This window comes from Cherax quadricarinatus, chromosome 17 (genome assembly GCF_038502225.1).
Source record: "Cherax quadricarinatus isolate ZL_2023a chromosome 17, ASM3850222v1, whole genome shotgun sequence".
In the NCBI taxonomy this organism is placed as follows: domain Eukaryota; kingdom Metazoa; phylum Arthropoda; class Malacostraca; order Decapoda; family Parastacidae; genus Cherax; species Cherax quadricarinatus.
In genome coordinates this window covers 37569671-37590139 of record NC_091308.1, presented here as the reverse complement: position 1 = coordinate 37590139, position 20469 = coordinate 37569671, and positions in this window count along the sequence as shown.

Here is a 20469-nt window from a genome sequence, read left to right as displayed (position 1 = left end):
AACCACAACTAGGTGAGTAAACTAGTTAAGTACACATACACATAGACACACACGTTCGCCTCCCCTCCTTTCCTTGCAGTAGAACAGTAAATATAAGAAGGCATTAATACTGAACATAAGAACATAAGAATGTAGGAACACTGCCGAAGGCCTACTGGCCCATACGAGGCAGGTCCTTATCAGTCCCTCAACCTGGAGTCGATGTGTTCAGTCCATCAATCTTGTAGAATGTGAAGCATGACAAAGGTGCGTCATAAAGTCAAGTCTGACACTGTCACACCACCGCTGACAGTCTCACAAAATGCTGGCAGTGTTCAAATAAAGGGCGCGGAAAGCAATCTATTTCGCAGCTTTCAATGTAGTTCATTTATAGCGTAACTGGAAGATTCATATATATATATATATATATATATATATATATATATATATATATATATATATATATATATATATATATATATATATATATATCTCAAGATATATTTCAGCTGGCGGTTGAGGGTATATTTTGCTATATACTATCACTGTGCATTTATAAGGTTTACCCGGACGGTCGTCTGAGTGTCCGCTAGGTAAGTCTCCACTCGCTTATGTTTTGATGTTTTCTGATGAGCTGAAATTATGCATCTTTAGGCTTTGGTTTGATAACATTAATATTTTTAACAGTATTACTACTACTACTACTACTGTTTCTGGTACAGTCAAAAATAATAATAATAAAATAATAATACTAAATTATTATTATTATTATTATTATTATTATTATTATTATTATTATTATTATTATTATTATTGGACAACCATTTATTACTCAAAGGGATATTTGTAAGCAGAATAGAAGCAATTACAAACTGCCCACTACAGCTGTAAGCAGGAAGACAATGCAGTCATTTACGCACCAACTGGACAAACACTGTGCAAGTATAGGATTTAAGTGGATATCCTGCTGGGTCAAGGGTGTGGTCATCACTTTCCTCATGTTAGGTCAGAAACTACATCAAGACACATAGTTGACAATGATCCAGGAAGGGTATAAAATTAGTCTTGGTAGAGGTAGAGGATTACGAACACAGGCAGCAACAATTCTAGGCATATTGCACCTGACCTTAACCAAAGTCAGTAATGTAGCGAGCAACCTGGCAAAAGAAGGGGCAAGGCAACCACAGAAGGGGTAATTTTTTTTTACCCATATATTCCTTCACCACTTTGTACAATATTTCCCCAAAAAGGTAGCAGTATAATGATAAGACAGAGCAAAGAGACTTTCATAGCAGGGGTGGACTGAACCAGTGTATGCGAGTCCCTCACTGCTAGGCAGCTAGCTGTGACGTCACCTTGGCTAAGGAGTCGGATTTCACCTGATTGGTGGGTTGAGCTGGACAATTAACAGCAGTGGGGCCCCAGAACTGCTATACTCTGAACCACCAGTTAGCTGGTCGGAAGGGTATGCCAATGGATACCTGGAGTTTACCTGGGGAGAGTTTCGGGGGTCAATGCCCCCGCGGCCCGGTCTGTGACCAGGCCTCCTGGTGGATCAGCGCCTGATCAACCAGGCTGTTGCTGCTGGCTGCACGCAAACCAACGTACGAGCCACAGCCCGGCTGATCAGGAACTGACTTTAGGTGCTTGTCCAGTGCCAGCTTGAAGACTGCCAGGGGTCTGTTGCTAATCCCCCTTATGTGTGCTGGGAGGCAGTTGAACAGTCTCGGGCCCCTGACACTTATTGTATGGTCTCTTAACGTGCTAGTGACACCCCTGCTTTTCATTGGGGGGATGGTGCATCGTCTGCCAAGTCTTTTGCTTTCGTAGTGAGTGATTTTCGTGTGCAAGTTCGGTACTAGTCCCTCTAGGATTTTCCAGGTGTATATAATCATGTATCTCTCCCTCCTGCGTTCCAGGGAATACAGGTTTAGAAACCTCAAGCGCTCCCAGTAATTGAGGTGTTTTATCTCCGTTATGCGCGCCGTGAAAGTTCTCTGTACATTTTCTAGGTTAGCAATTTCACCTGCCTTGAAAGGTGCTGTTAGAGTGCAGCAATATTCCAGCCTAGATAGAACAAGTGACCTGAAGAGTGTCATCATGGGCTTGGCCTCCCTAGTTTTGAAGGTTCTCATTATCCATCCTGTCATTTTTCTAGCAGATGTGATTGATACAATGTTATGGTCCTTGAAGGTGAGATCCTCCGACATAATCACTCCCAGGTCTTTGACGTTGGTGTTTCGCTCTATTTTGTGGCCAGAATTTGTTTTGTACTCTGATGAAGATTTAATTTCCTCATGTTTACCATATCTGAGTAATTGAAATTTCTCATCGTTGAACTTCATATTGTTTTCTGCAGCCCACTGAAAGATTTGGTTGATGTCCGCCTGGAGCCTTGCAGTGTCTGCAATGGAAGACACTGTCATGCAGATTCGGGTGTCATCTGCGAAGGAAGACACGGTGCTGTGGCTGACATCCTTGTCTATGTCGGATATGAGGATGAGGAACAAGATGGGAGCTAGTACTGTGCCTTGTGAAAAGATTTGAATAAATTGTAGCATACTCCGCACACGCCACATGGAGATAGCAGTGGTGACTGCCGGAATCACAACAGCGGCCACAGCTATCCTGACATGTGTTCCGAAGCTGTTCCTGATACCCAGCTGTTCACGCCCACTTGCACCACAATATACAGAAGTGTGGAAGGTTATGTTCTTCCTGTTTCATGTCAGAAGTGACCGGAGGGAGTGAAGGATGGGGAGAAGAAGCTCTCCTTTCGTCAGATATCCTCTGTGTGAACTTGATGTCCTCTGCTCTGTCTTTCTCATGAACTCCCATGTACTTTATCCATGATAACTGGGCAGGAATCAAGAAATAACAAGATGTTCCGCCTGTGGATCACCCCGCTGAGCTGCTGCCAGTGTAAGACAGAAGCTACTGAACCCCAGCTAGTTTTGATAAGCATGAAATTTAAATCTTTGAGTGAACTTATGGCACCTTTCTCACAGGGTTCCAGATACTATATTTGTTGACCTTGTATTCTTTCTTACGATCAGAGGCACCTCATCCACTCTCTAACCAACACTAAATTGGACGTAGGCATTAGCCAGCCCCAACTCTGTGTCGTTCTTCCTGGGATATATTGTGATCCTATCGGGGTGGTGAGTAGGATTATCAAGGGTGGGAGACGAGAGGGATCTAGGCTCTCAGCCTGGCCGTGGGCTGCGACAAAGGCTTCTCGTGATGACGTTGATATCTGCTCTTCGTCTTTGGGTGTATTACGTGTTATGAAATATGAAAAATAGTTTTTGTTTCAATGAATGAGCAGGATTCGCACCAAAGGCTTTGTGTGCAACAATCCTGCAATCTAAGAAGCCGTGACACTAACTGGTAAAATAATGCATTTTTGCAGGCGGGATTATTATGTTGCCTATGTGGTTCCTGTGATATAATACGACGGGGAGTGAAGCAAGTGGAAGCTATTTTTTAAGGTATTCACATTCTTCTTCCATGTATTGCTTAATCTGAAAGCTTACTGAAAAAAATCCTATCCACATATACAAGCATACCAAGGTACCAGTGGAAGAACGAGACCTATTCTTTTCTCAAGAATGCTCACTCCATACTTACAAAAATAGAGTAGAGCAAGAAACACTTACACTTGTTTCCCAATAACCATAAATAAAGAAGACTCCATTGTCTGTCTAAAACACGCAAGCACAATGTCCAGTTAAGACTCATCTGAACAACTGGCAGTGACCATCACAGACGGACCTTCTCCAGCTGTAAGATAAGGTCATGCAAGCACATCTTCAACACTCGGGAGATTTTTTTTAAGTCACATTAGGGATTACAATATCAAGAATAATAAGCGCTCATATTTTGCCGTGACTGTCCTGCTCACCAACATAGCCAAGGATCACACTTTAAAACTCTTCCGCTTCTAAATTAAATGATGGTTTAGTCCTCTTCATGCCGATCCTAGATTTTATTGACCTGTTTGATCTATTTGTGAATTTCAGCTGCTTTAGTTTCGAGGGAAATATATATAAACAACAATTTGATGTAGCAATGGGCTCACCTACTAGTACGCTTCTGGGTAATGTATACATGAAACATCCGGAAACCACCGACATCATCTCCCATATTGCAAGTGTATTGCCAAGTGGATGCTTTACCTTGACGACGTGTCGGTCCTAGTACCCAGCTGGTTCAGAACACAAACCACCCTGAACGCTATTACTAGCCTAGAGCCAACCATCACATTCACAGGACTGTGAAAAAGGAGAAAGAAACTTCTTATCATTTATCGATGCTTTACTTCACACGAGTGACGAGACGCGCTGTTCCGAGGCTTCATGGTGCCTATATAAAATTATGAATTAATACATTTCATTCCCATAACAAGACGACCGAGAGAGGTGTCGTGATAGAATTTTTTCTTTAGAATACCTTAAGAAAGTCTTCCAACGAGTTTACTTCCCACCATACTATAACGTGCAGGAAGAGAGCAACATAGCAGACCAGTCCGCCAAAATATATAGTTTTCACAGTTAGTGGCGTGGCTTGTAAAGTTTCGTTGCTAATTAAGGACAATTATTGCAAAGTAGTCATCAACGCCTGGACCTCTATCAAAGATTTAGTGTGCTGACCTGTGAGAATAGTGAGTTGACTTGCATTTAGCAGTGAGTTGACCTATGTATTGTACAGACGTCCCAGTGAGCACTCAGTAAGGATACAAACGATGTCTTCAACGTAGCAGCTGTACCACCAGGTGTCGATGGTGCTTCTGAGTAAGGAGAATAGGAGGATTTGCAGCAGTCCTAATGTGAGCCAGTCTGAGGATAACGAAGAAAGATGGCCAGCGGTGGATAGGAAAGGAACGAAGCTGAAGATCAGTAAAAGAACTGAAACTAAGATGGAAACTGCTAGCACCTTTGTTGTGTTCTGTGATGGATGCAGGACGACCAATATAATTAAGAACAGGAACGATGATAAGAAGACAGATCAGAGCAAACCTGTTATTGATGCAGGAGACTCTCAGATAAAAATATAGGGATCGTGCATTTTGTGAGAGGGATAGGACGAATGGATGCAAGTCTGTCTTAATGGGACTGGGGCGAAGGATTTTTGTGGACAGGATGAATTGTATCCTGAATGGAAGTGAATGAACCCATTGTTTGCCTGAGTGCTGGAGGTAGCGATGTCAGGAAGACAAGAAGCAAGGAGTTGCTGCAAAGATTCACGAAGGCTACTAGAATTATTAAAGGAGTGGTACATCAGTGATATGTGACATTCTACCCAGAATGAGGGGTCGGAAAGGAGTGGCTATCCAGGGCCACTTAAGTAAATATCCAACTCGGTAAGTACTGAGAGGATTCTAAGGTAAGGTTTATTGACAATTGGGAGATTTTTATCATTAAAAGTTATACGTTTTCAAGGGATGGAATGCATCATTCACGGCAGGGAGTCAAAGCCTTAACTGTATCAGTAGAGAGGATAGTCAGTGGTCTGTGAGGGAGCTTAAGCTAGTTACTGACAGTGACCTGGGAAATTATGATTTGGAAATTGTAAATGGATTGGGGCAAAGACAATAACATTTCCTGAAATAGAAGCAAGTGTTGAAGACATGAGTGTATGGGAGCGGGAAGGACTGTGCTGGAGAAAACACATTACAAAACAAGTAAAAATGTTTGTGAGGCGAGTAAAAATAAAAGTGAAAAAAAAAGATAAAGAAAAATAGAAAAGAGAGAAAATACATGAAAAACTTCACAAATTTAGTGCTATTAACAAAATAAATAATTTAGGATTAATTGCACTTACAAGAAACTTAAAGTATTCAGATTGATATAAAGAAAATGAAAGGATCGTAGTAGCATTTGACAAGGAAAATTTAAACTGCGTCATCAAAAAGTATCTAAAGTCTAAGGGAGCCGACACCGAGTCTGTATACCTGAAGTGTGTTTCAGGGGTCAACGCAGCCCAGTCCATTACCAGGCCTCTCGGTGGATCAGAGCCTGATCAACCAGGCTATTACTGCCGGCCTCACACAATCCAGTGTACGAACAGCAGCCTGGCTGGTCAGGTACGATTGCAAATTCTGAAAGATTTAAAAATTTGATCTTAAAGACATACAAACGCAGTAATCCCGGGTACTTTAATGGACTTCAGCGAGGTAGTCTAGAACTATTTGAAAAAGTTTGTGACAGACTTAACGAGGGAAAATAACTACGTTGTTTTGGTTCTAGCGAGCAGGAAGCCATTGTTAAAAATCTGGGGATCTCGGAGGAGCTTGGTACAAGTGATCATATTTAACATTAAGTAAGATAATAAGTATGATAATAAGAAAATAGTAAAGGTTAAAGATTTTCGTTCTACTTATTACAATGAACTCAGAGAACATCTGCCACGTGTTGACTGCGATAATGAAGAGAACTCTGACAACTTTCTAAATACTTTACCTGGAGTTTATCTGGAGAGGGTTCCGAGGGTCAACGCCCCCTGCGGCCCGGTGTGTGACCAGGCCTCATGGTGGATCAGGGCCTGATCAACCAGGATGTTACTGTTGGCCGTATGCAACCCGACGAACGAACCACAACCCGGCTGGTCAGGTACTGACGAGGTACTAACCCCCTTGTGTATGCTGGGAGGCACTTGAACAGTCTTAGGCCCCTCACACTTATTGTGTGTCACTTATCGTGCTAGTGACACCCCTGCTTTTCATTAAGGGGACGTTCCATCGTCTGCCGAGTCTTTTGCCTTCGTAGGGAGTGATTTTCGTGTGCAAGTTTGGTACTAATCCCTCTACGATTTTCCGAGTGTATATAATCATGTATCTCTCTCACCTGCATTCTAGGGAGTAGGTACAGGTTAAGGAACTTTAAGCGTTCCCAGTAATTGAGATGTTTTATCTCCGTTATGCGTCCCGTGAAGGTTCTCTGTACATTTTCTAGGTCAGCAATTTCATCTGCTCTGAAAGGTGCTGTTAGTGTGCAGCAATATTCCAGCCTAGATAGAACAAGTGACCTGAAGAGTGCCATCATGGGCTTGCCATCCCTAGTTTTGAAGGTTCTCATTATCCATCCTGTCATTTTTCTAGCAGATGCGATTGATACAATGTTGTGGTCTTTGAAGGTGAGATCCTCTGACATTATTACTCCCAGGTCTTTTGCATTAGTTTTTCGTTCTATCGTGTGGTTGGAATTTGTTTTATAATCCAATATAGTTTTAATTTCCTCACGTTTTCCATATCGGAGTAATTGAAATTTCTCATTATTGAACTTCATATTGTTTTCTGCGGTCCATTTAAAGATTTGGTTGATGTCCGCCTGGAGTCTTGCGGTGTCCTCAGTGAAGGACACTGTCATGCAAATTCGGGTGTCATCTGCACGAGAAGACACGCTGCTGTCTATGTCAGATATGAGGATGAGGAACAGGGTGGGAGCGAGTACTGTGGAACAGAGCTTTTCACAGTAGCCCCCTCATACTCTACTCTGTTTACTGCTACTCGTTGTGATCTATTTGTTAAGAAATTATAGATCCATCTACCAACTTTTCCTGTTATTCCTTTATCACGGATTTTCTGCGCTATTATACCATGGTCACACTTGTCAAAGGCTTTTGCAAAGTCTGTGTATACTACATCTGCATTTTGTTTGTCTTCTTGAGCATCCAGGGCCTTGTCATAGTGGTCCAGTAGTTGGGACAGACAGGAGCGACCTGCTTTAAACACGTGTTGCCCTGGGTTGTGTAACTGATGGGTTTCTAGATAGGTGGCGTTATTACTTCTTAGGACCCTTTCATAGAATATTATGATATGGGATGTTAGCGCTATCGGTCTGTAGTTCTTTGCTATTGCTTTACTGCCCCCTTTGTGGAGTGGGGCTATGTCTGTTGTTTTTAGCAGCTGTGGGACGACCCCTTTGTCCATGCTTTCTCTCTCCATAGGATGTTAAAAGCACGTGATAGGGGCTTCTTGCAGTTCTTGATGAACACGGAGGTCCATGAGTCTGGCCCTGGGGCAGAGTGCATGGGCATGTCATTTATCGCCTTCTCGAAGTAATTTGGTGTCAGGATAATATCAGATAGATCTGAGTCTACCAGAGTCTGTCCCTCTCATAAAAAATTAATTTACGTCGTCGACTCTCAGTCTGGTTAGCGGCTCGCTAAAACTGAGTCATATTGGGACTTGAGTAGCTCACTCATTTCCTTGCTGTCATCTGTGTAGGACTCATGCCGTTTAACTAGGGACCCAATACTGGATGTTGTCCTCGACTTTGATTTGGCATAAGAAAAGAAATATTTTGGGTTTCTTTAAATTTCATTTGTGGCATTAAGTTCTTCCCGCGTTTCTTGACTCCTGTAAGATTCGTTTAGCTTTAGTTCGATGTTTACTATTTCTCTGACCAGTGCCTCCTACATATTACAGATATATTGGCCTCTTTTAGCCGCTCTGTTATTCTTTTCCGTCGCCTGTTTAGGGAGTGCCTTTCTCTTTCTAGTTTACATCTTCTCATCCTTTTCCTTGATCATACCTCGAGTGCCACAGAGTTAATTTGTTCTAGACATAGGTTGGGTCTGTGCTGCCTAGGCTATCTTCCCAGTTTATATAATTTAAACTGGGTCCCATCTTATGTTTTCGTTATTAATGTTGAATCTGGTGAAGGCTCTCTCGTAACTGATCACATTTTGTTGGTCTGGGATCCCGTGCATACATGTCTGAACCTCTATTATGTTTTGATCTGAGTATATTGTTTTTGATATGGTAATATTTCGTATCAGATCATCATTGTTAGTGAAGATGAGGTCCAGTGTATTCTCCAGTCTTGTAGGCTCTATTATTTGCTGGTTTAAGGTGAATTTGGTGCAGAGATTTAAAAGCTCGTGTGTACGAGAGTTTTCATATGAGCTGCCCCTTGGGGTTATCTCTGCTACAGCATTATTTGCTATATTCCTCCATTTTTAAGTGCCTTAGGTTGAAATCCCCCAGGAGCAAGATGTTGGGGGCAGGAGCTGGAAAATTTTCCAGACAGTGATCATTTTCAAAAGCTGTTCCTGGAATTGTTGGCAAGTTGCATCCGGAGGCTTGTGTACAACTACAATGACCAGGTTTTGGTTCTCGATCTTTCCTGCCAAAATTTCAAGTACATAATTTGAGGCATTTAGTAGCTCTGAGCATATAAGTGACTCTGTGGCGTACAGGCCAATCCTCTCCCCCCCTTTGCCTGTTCATTCTGTCGCATCTGTATAGGTTATAACCCGGGACCCATATTTCATTGTCAAGGTGATCCTTTATGTGGGTCTCTGTGAAAACCGCGAATATTGCGTTTGACTCTGTAAACAGTCCAAGGATGAAAGGTATTTCGTTGTTCGTTGCTGGCTTTAGACCCTGTATATTTGCAAACATGAATGTCGTCGTATTTATCGTATGGGGAGGGGGAGGGGTCTTTTTTTCCTGGCACTAATACCTGTTGTTTTAGAGTGGAGGTCATTGACTATGATTCCACTACAGAAATGATCGGAGTTGGTGTACGATTTCCGTCACTTCCTGCCAGTTTTTTTTTCCCTTCCTGGCGCTAAAAAACCTGTCTCTCTCTGGAGTGGTTATGGCTACCCAGGTTTTCCCATGGTCTGGATGTTCTGTATCTTGTCCCCTTTAGGTGGTGTGCCTGGCAATATAAGTTATGGCACTGTCTTTCCAGAACTGAAGAGTGACACCTTTCTAAATACTTTACGTGACATCTCTCTAAATACTTTACATGATACGTTCCTAAATACTTTACGTGATAACTTTCTAAATACTTTACTTGCTAACTTTCTAACTTTTCTTTGACACAAGCTGCATAAAGATAATATATTTCTTGAATAACAACAGTATCGAATAAAAATTAATTATCCGAAACTGACGAACAAGAAGCTAAAACATAACCCACCGTCTTCATACAAAGATATCCTGATGACCCACCGTCTTCATACAAAGGTATCCTGATGACCCACCGTCTTCATACAAAGGTATCCTGATGACCCACCGTCTTCATACAAAGGTATCCTTATGACCCACCGTCTTCATACAAAAGTATCCTGATGACCCACCGTCTTCATACAAAGGTATCCTGATGACCCACCGTCTTCATACAAAGGTATCCTGATGACCCACCGTCTTCATACAAAGGTATCCTGATGACCCACCGTCTTCATACAAAAGTATCCTGATGACCCACCGTCTTCATACAAAGTATCCTGATGACCCACCGTCTTCATACAAAGGTATCCTGATGACCCACCGTCTTCATACAAAGTATCCTGATGACCCACCGTCTTCATACAAAGGTATCCTGATGACCCACCGTCTTCATACAAAGGTATCCTGATGACCCACCGTCTTCATACAAAGGTATCCTTATGACCCACCGTCTTCATACAAAAGTATCCTGATGACCCACCGTCTTCATACAAAGGTATCCTGATGACCCACCGTCTTCATACAAAGGTATCCTGATGACCCACCGTCTTCATACAAAGGTATCCTGATGACCCACCGTCTTCATACAAAAGTATCCTGATGACCCACCGTCTTCATACAAAGTATCCTGATGACCCACCGTCTTCATACAAAGGTATCCTGATGACCCACCGTCTTCATACAAAGTATCCTGATGACCCACCGTCTTCATACAAAGTATCCTGATGACCCACCGTCTTCATACAAAGTATCCTGATGACCCACCGTCTTCATACAAAGGTATCCTCATGACCCACCGTCTTCATACAAAGGTATCCTCATGACCCACCGTCTTCATGCAAAGGTATCCTCATGACCCACCGTCTTCATACAAGGGTATCCTCATGACCCACCTCTTCATACAAAGGTATCCTCATGACCCACCGTCTTCATACAAAGGTATCCTCATGACCCACCGTCTTCATGCAAAGGTATCCTCATGACCCACCGTCTTCATACAAGGGTATCCTCATGACCCACCTCTTCATACAAGGGTATCCTCATGACCCACCGTCTTCATACAAAGGTATCCTCATGACCCACCGTCTTCATACAAAGGTATCCTCATGACCCACCGTCTTCATACAAAGGTATCCTCATGACCCACCGTCTTCATACAAAGGTATCCTCATGACCCACCGTCTTCATACAAGGGTATCCTCATGACCCACCGTCTTCATACAAGGGTATCCTCATGACCCACCGTCTTCATACAAAGGTATCCTCATGACCCACCGTCTTCATACAAGGGTATCCTCATGACCCACCGTCTTCATACAAGGGTATCCTCATGACCCACCGTCTTCAAACAAAGGTATCCTCATGACCCACCGTCTTCATACAAGGGTCGCCTCATGACCCACCGTCTTCATACAAGGGTCGCCTCATGACCCACCGTCTTCAAACAAAGGTATCCTCATGACCCACCGTCTTCATACAAGGGTCGCCTCATGACCCACCGTCTTCAAACAAAGGTATCCTCATGACCCACCGTCTTCAAACAAAGGTATCCTCATGACCCACCGTCTTCATACAAGGGTATCCTCATGACCCACCGTCTTCATACAAGGGTCGCCTCATGACCCACCGTCTTCAAACAAAGGTATCCTCATGACCCACCGTCTTCAAACAAAGGTATCCTCATGACCCACCGTCTTCATACAAGGGTCGCCTCATGACCCACCGTCTTCAAACAAAGGTATCCTCATGACCCACCGTCTTCAAACAAAGGTATCCTCATGACCCACCGTCTTCATACAAGGGTATCCTCATGACCCACCGTCTTCATACAAGGGTCGCCTCATGACCCACCGTCTTCAAACAAAGGTATCCTCATGACCCACCGTCTTCAAACAAAGGTATCCTCATGACCCACCGTCTTCATACAAGGGTATCCTCATGACCCACCGTTTTCATACAAGGGTATCCTCACGACCCACCGTCTTCACACAAGGGTATCCTCATGACCCACCGTCTTCATACAAGGGTCGCCTCATGACCCACCATCTTCATACAAGGGTCGCCTCATGACCCACCATCTTCATATAAGGGTATCCTCATGACCCACCGTCTTCATACAAGGGTATCCTCATGACCCACCGTCTTCATACAAGGGTATCCTCATGACCCACCGTCTTCATACAAAGGTATCCTCATGACCCACCGTCTTCATACAAGGGTATCCTCATGACCCACCGTCTTCAAACAAAGGTATCCTCATGATCAACCGTCTTCATACAAGGGTATCCTCATGACCCACCATCTTCATACAAGGGTCGCTTCATGACCCAATGTCTTCATACAAGGGTATCTCATGACCCACCATCTCATACAAGGGTATCCTCATGACTCACCATCTTCATACAAGGGTCGCCTCATGACCCAATGTCTTCATACAAGGGAATCCTCATGACCCACCATCTCATACAAGGGTATCCTCATGACCCACCATCTTCATACAAGGGTATCCTCATGACCCACCGTCTTCATACAAGGGTATCCTCATGACCCACCATCTTCATACAAAGGTATCCTTATGACCCACCGTCTTCATACAAGGGTATCCTCATGACCCACCGTCTTCATACAAAGGTATCCTCATGACCCACCGTCTTTATACAAGGGTATCCTCATGACCCACCGTCTTCATACAAGGGTATCCTCATGACCCACCGTCTTCATACAAGGGTCGCCTCATGACCCACCGTCTTCATACAAAGGTATCCTCATGACCCACCGTCTTCATACAAGGGTATCCTCATGACCCACCGTCTTCATACAAGGGTATCCTCATGACCCACCGTCTTCATACAAGGGTCGCCTCATGACCCACCGTCTTCATACAAGGGTATCCTCATGACCCACCGTCTTCATACAAAGGTATCCTCATGACCCACCGTCTTCATACAAGGGTATCCTCATGACCCACCGTCTTCATACAAGGGTCGCCTCATGACCCACCGTCTTCATACAAAGGTATCCTCATGACCCACCGTCTTCATACAAGGGTATCCTCATGACCCACCGTCTTCATACAAGGGTATCCTCATGACCCACCGTCTTCATACAAAGGTATCCTCATGACCCACCGTCTTCATACAAAGGTATCCTCATGACCCACCATCTTCATACAAGGGTCGCCTCATGACCCACCGTCTTCATACAAAAGGTATCCTCATGACCCACCGTCTTCATACAAGGGTATCCTCATGACCCACCGTCTTCATACAAAGGTATCCTCATGACCCACCGTCTTCATACAAGGGTATCCTCATGACCCACCGTCTTCAAACAAAGGTATCCTCATGACCAACCGTCTTCATACAAGGGTATCCTCATGACCCACCATCTTCATACAAGGGTCGCTTCATGACCCACGATCTTCATACAAGGGTCGCCTCATGACCCAATGTCTTCATACAAGGGTATCCTCATGACCCACCATCTCATACAAGGGTATCCTCATGACCCACCATCTTCATACAAGGGTATCCTCATGACCCTCCGTCTTCATACAAGGGTATCCTCATGACCCACCATCTTCATACAAAGGTATCCTTATGACCCACCGTCTTCATACAAGGGTATCCTCATGACCCACCGTCTTCATACAAAGGTATCCTCATGACCCACCGTCTTCATACAAGGGTATCCTCATGACCCACCGTCTTCATACAAGGGTATCCTCATGACCCACCGACTTCATACAAGGGTCGCCTCATGACCCACCGTCTTCATACAAAGGTATCCTGATGACCCACCGTCTTCATACAAAGGTATCCTGATGACCCACCGTCTTCATACAAAAGTATCCTGATGACCCACCGTCTTCATACAAAGTATCCTGATGACCCACCGTCTTCATACAAAGGTATCCTGATGACCCACCGTCTTCATACAAAGTATCCTGATGACCCACCGTCTTCATACAAAGTATCCTGATGACCCACCGTCTTCATACAAAGTATCCTGATGACCCACCGTCTTCATACAAAGGTATCCTCATGACCCACCGTCTTCATACAAAGGTATCCTCATGACCCACCGTCTTCATGCAAAGGTATCCTCATGACCCACCGTCTTCATACAAGGGTATCCTCATGACCCACCTCTTCATACAAAGGCATCCTCATGACCCACCGTCTTCATACAAAGGTATCCTCATGACCCACCGTCTTCATGCAAAGGTATCCTCATGACCCACCGTCTTCATACAAGGGTATCCTCATGACCCACCTCTTCATACAAGGGTATCCTCATGACCCACCGTCTTCATACAAAGGTATCCTCATGACCCACCGTCTTCATACAAAGGTATCCTCATGACCCACCGTCTTCATACAAATGTATCCTCATGACCCACCGTCTTCATACAAAGGTATCCTCATGACCCACCGTCTTCATACAAGGGTATCCTCATGACCCACCGTCTTCATACAAGGGTATCCTCATGACCCACCCTCTTCATACAAAGGTATCCTCATGACCCACCGTCTTCATACAAGGGTATCCTCATGACCCACCGTCTTCATACAAGGGTATCCTCATGACCCACCGTCTTCAAACAAAGGTATCCTCATGACCCACCGTCTTCATACAAGGGTCGCCTCATGACCCACCGTCTTCATACAAGGGTCGCCTCATGACCCACCGTCTTCAAACAAAGGTATCCTCATGACCCACCGTCTTCATACAAGGGTCGCCTCATGACCCACCGTCTTCAAACAAAGGTATCCTCATGACCCACCGTCTTCAAACAAAGGTATCCTCATGACCCACCGTCTTCATACAAGGGTATCCTCATGACCCACCGTCTTCATACAAGGGTCGCCTCATGACCCACCGTCTTCAAACAAAGGTATCCTCATGACCCACCGTCTTCAAACAAAGGTATCCTCATGACCCACCGTCTTCATACAAGGGTCGCCTCATGACCCACCGTCTTCAAACAAAGGTATCCTCATGACCCACCGTCTTCAAACAAAGGTATCCTCATGACCCACCGTCTTCATACAAGGGTATCCTCATGACCCACCGTCTTCATACAAGGGTCGCCTCATGACCCACCGTCTTCAAACAAAGGTATCCTCATGACCCACCGTCTTCAAACAAAGGTATCCTCATGACCCACCGTCTTCATACAAGGGTATCCTCATGACCCACCGTTTTCATACAAGGGTATCCTCACGACCCACCGTCTTCACACAAGGGTATCCTCATGACCCACCGTCTTCATACAAGGGTCGCCTCATGACCCACCATCTTCATACAAGGGTAGCCTCATGACCCACCATCTTCATACAAGGGTATCCTCATGACCCACCGTCTTCATACAAGGGTATCCTCATGACCCACCGTCTTCATACAAGGGTATCCTCATGACCCACCGTCTTCATACAAAGGTATCCTCATGACCCACCGTCTTCATACAAGGGTATCCTCATGACCCACCGTCTTCAAACAAAGGTATCCTCATGATCAACCGTCTTCATACAAGGGTATCCTCATGACCCACCATCTTCATACAAGGGTCGCTTCATGACCCAATGTCTTCATACAAGTGTATCTCATGACCCACCATCTCATACAAGTGTATCCTCATGACTCACCATCTTCATACAAGGGTCGCCTCATGACCCAATGTCTTCATACAAGGGAATCCTCATGACCCACCATCTCATACAAGGGTATCCTCATGACCCACCATCTTCATACAAGGGTATCCTCATGACCCACCGTCTTCATACAAGGGTATCCTCATGACCCACCATCTTCATACAAAGGTATCCTTATGACCCACCGTCTTCATACAAGGGTATCCTCATGACCCACCGTCTTCATACAAAGGTATCCTCATGACCCACCGTCTTTATACAAGGGTATCCTCATGACCCACCGTCTTCATACAAGGGTATCCTCATGACCCACCGTCTTCATACAAGGGTCGCCTCATGACCTACCGTCTTCATACAAAGGTATCCTCATGACCCACCGTCTTCATACAAGGGTATCCTCATGACCCACCGTCTTCATACAAGGGTATCCTCATGACCCACCGTCTTCATACAAGGGTCGCCTCATGACCCACCGTCTTCATACAAGGGTATCCTCATGACCCACCGTCTTCATACAAAGGTATCCTCATGACCCACCGTCTTCATACAAGGGTATCCTCATGACCCACCGTCTTCATACAAGGGTCGCCTCATGACCCACCGTCTTCATACAAAGGTATCCTCATGACCCACCGTCTTCATACAAGGGTATCCTCATGACCCACCGTCTTCATACAAGGGTATCCTCATGACCCACCGTCTTCATACAAGGGTATCCTCATGACCCACCGTCTTCATACAAAGGTATCCTCATGACCCACCATCTTCATACAAGGGTCGCCTCATGACCCACCGTCTTCATACAAAAGGTATCCTCATGACCCACCGTCTTCATACAAGGGTATCCTCATGACCCACCGTCTTCATACAAAGGTATCCTCATGACCCACCGTCTTCATACAAGGGTATCCTCATGACCCACCGTCTTCAAACAAAGGTATCCTCATGACCAACCGTCTTCATACAAGGGTATCCTCATGACCCACCATCTTCATACAAGGGTCGCTTCATGACCCACGATCTTCATACAAGGGTCGCCTCATGACCCAATGTCTTCATACAAGGGTATCCTCATGACCCACCATCTCATACAAGGGTATCCTCATGACCCACCATCTTCATACAAGGGTATCCTCATGACCCTCCGTCTTCATACAAGGGTATCCTCATGACCCACCATCTTCATACAAAGGTATCCTTATGACCCACCGTCTTCATACAAGGGTATCCTCATGACCCACCGTCTTCATACAAAGGTATCCTCATGACCCACCGTCTTCATACAAGGGTATCCTCATGACCCACCGTCTTCATACAAGGGTATCCTCATGACCCACCGACTTCATACAAGGGTCGCCTCATGACCCACCGTCTTCATACAAAGGTATCCTCATGACCCACCGTCTTCATACAAAGGTATCCTCATGACCCACCGTCTTCATATAAGGGTCGCCTCATGACCCACCGTCTTCATATAAAGGTATCCTCATGACCCACCGTCTTCATACAAAGGTATCCTGATGACCCACCGTCTTCATACAAGGGTCGCCTCATGACCCACCATCTTCATACAAGGGTCGCCTCATGACCCACCATCTTCATACAAGGGTCGCCTCATGACCCACCATCTTCATACAAGGGTCACCTTATGACCCACCGTCTTCATACAAGGGACGCCTCATGACCCACCATCTTCATACAAGGGACGCTTCATGACCCACCGTCTTCATACAAGGGTCGCTTCATGACCCACCATCTTCATACAAGGGACGCTTCATGACCCACCGTCTTCATACAAGGGACGCTTCATGACCCACCATCTTCATACAAGGGACGCTTCATGACCCACCGTCTTCATACAAGGGACGCTTCATGACCCACCATCTTCATGCAAGGGTCGCTTCATGACCCACCATCTTCATACAAGGGTCGCTTCATGACCCACCATCTTCATACAAGGGTCGCCTCTTGTTTTAGGGAAATGGGGCAAGCTAAACCAAACGGTAATAATGGACTGTAGATGGTACTTAGTTTGAATGGCAGCTCTCGCCTTCGCGGCCGTCTCCAAAGACGTGTCGAGTCGCTGTCCTTTCCACTCCCTAGGGCTGTAGATGACAACGTGTAAGTATAATTACCCCAAAGGGGTGTTATTTCAGCATATCTCAGAAAATGAGTGCTGATGCCACTTACATATTAGGGGTCAAAAGCCCACAACTCACTGCCATCTATAGGACATCTTCAAACCCCTTGTGACTACAAGAAGTGCGCAGATTCCCTGTATAACAAGTTCGTTTGAAACTTACCTTGCCCTTGTAGCATGAGCTATGGTGTTGAATGCACCATGTACGACAGATATAGGTGACTTGATAGAAGCTGAAGTGTCCTTAAGAATGTCCACATCTTCCACTCAATCTGGAAATTAGCAACACTCTCACTGGTACACTATGTTCCACAATGTTTATCTTTTGTTGTAATGTCACAATATTCTACCACGTATATTGAGATTGTTTAAAAGGTCAAGGACACACTGTTATAGCGCATAACACGCTCCTTGTTCCGTGTCATACTGCAATCTAACCTATGACGCCTCTCGCCACCCTGGCTTGCCCTGGGCGTCTCCAGACACTCAAAAGATATGATAATTCCAGCAGTTTTTCCATCCTTGCCTAACTTCAACAGGAAGCAATGCAGGATGGTTGATTTCTTATTGTCTGGGCACAGACGTCAGTGTATAATAGCAGTACTTGTAAATGAATGGGTGCAGGGTTTTCCTTAATTTTCCTGCTACATTAAGAGATTAATTGTTTCTCATTAACCGACAATAGTTGCAACAGTGGTCTCTTGCAAGGAAGTGGCATGACTATGACACATGCTGGTCATCTGCTTCCAATTAAAGTGTTGATACTGAAGCAAGCAAGATGCCATTGCCCGTTCTGAGAGGGTCATCTCTCAGGGCTGAAAGGGCTTGAAAGGACTGAAGGGGCTGAAAGGGGCTGATACTCCTGTCCTGGACAAAGTTTCTCTACACTGGAGGCCGTGAAAGTTCGCTGTAAGGAAACTATTCATCACTTAACAATAATTAGATTTTCTCACTCTCCACCACTGCTGATTTAGATCCATCAGTGACTATTTCTGGTGTGCCTGCAGTATATAAACAGATCATTTCTGCTGTGTTCAAGCAGACTGGTTCTTCTGGCATAATGTGAGCTTTTTGCTAAGGCCAGTTATTTTCATTAGAGAGCCAGTTTGGTCCGTGAAGCCATAATTTATTATCCACAAATTTCTTGAGTGGGACACCACGTGACAACATGTCAGCTGAGTTCTCTTGTGTACAGACTCATATATAATCTTAACGAAGAGACGTTTTGGCTGCTTAGCCGGTTTTTCCAGACTAATACAGAGGAGAATTACGTACTGGAGACAATGGAAAAAATGATCAAGGCTGGACTGAACACCTCAAAATTGGCTCTGCACGTCTATCTTTATCCCAGGTATTCCTCTGTATTGACTGAAAATGTCTTCTGAGCCGGTTAATCATATCTTTATTAAAGATATCTTCTGAAAGACGTAGGAGAGGAGATATGACTAAAGTGGACAGTGAAAGACAGGTAAACATAAGGAGTTATGAATAGGCTACCGAGAATATCTACTCTGCCAAATTCCTTTTTCTTCCGACACTGGTTCTCCTGATGTGCCTTCTTGTGACAGTAATTGCACCTGATGTCTCGTAGGCAGTTGTCAGTGGTGTACCCCCTCCAATGACAGCGGATCTGTGTTTACCTGACCTCCTGCACTGTATATACTACTTGTTCTAGCTACTCTGTATTAGGACTGAAAAAGCCACCAGTTACGAAATGTTTCGTTACTAAACGTCTTGATCAGTGCACGAGTGTCTTGTACTGAAGAACATGAGAACATAAGAAATAAGGAACACTGCAGCAAGCCTACTGGCTCATGCGAGGCAGGTCCAAGTCTCCTACGGGCTTAAGACAATGCCCTAACCTGGTTAGGTCGGGCCACATTCACCTAAAGAAGGAGCACAGCATTAGACCTAGTAACACAAGCTAGTAAGGTCCAGCTCACACCCACCCGCACCCACTCATGTATTTATCTAACCTATTTTTAAACCCACACAACGTTTTAGCCTCTATAACTGTACTTGGGAGTTTGTTCCACTCATCGACAACCCTATTGCCAAACCAGTGCTTCCCTATATCCTTCCTGAATCTGAATTTTTCCAGCTTAAAGCCATTGCTGCGAGTCCTATCTAGGCTAGATATTTTTAGCACGCCATTTACAACCCCTTTATTTATTCCTGTCTTCCATTTAAACATCTCAATCATATCCTTCCTAATTCTACGCCTTTCTAGAGAGTGCAGATTCAGGGACCTCAGTCTATCCTCATAGGGAAGATTTCTGATACATGGGATCAACTTTGTCATCTTCCTTTGTATGTTGTCCAGTGCATTTATATCCATTCTGTAATACGGTGACCAAAACTGTGCAGCACAATCTAAATGAGGCCTAACCAAGGATATATAGAGTTGAAGAACAACCTGAGGACTTCTATTATTTATGCTTCTTGATATGAAGCCAAGGATTCTGTTCGCTTTATTGCGAACACTAATACACTGTTGTCTTGGTTTTAGATTACCAAATCCTTTTCGCAATTATTAATATTAAGATCTACATTATTTAGTTTATATATGACATGGTTATTTTCCTGTCCAGTGTTTAGAACTTTGCATTTATCTATATTATACTGCATCTGCCACTTCTCTGACCACTACATCAGTCTATTCAAATCTTCCTGGAGTGCTCTAATGTCCTCATTAGAATGAATTAGACGGCCTGTTTTGGTGTCATCAGCAAATT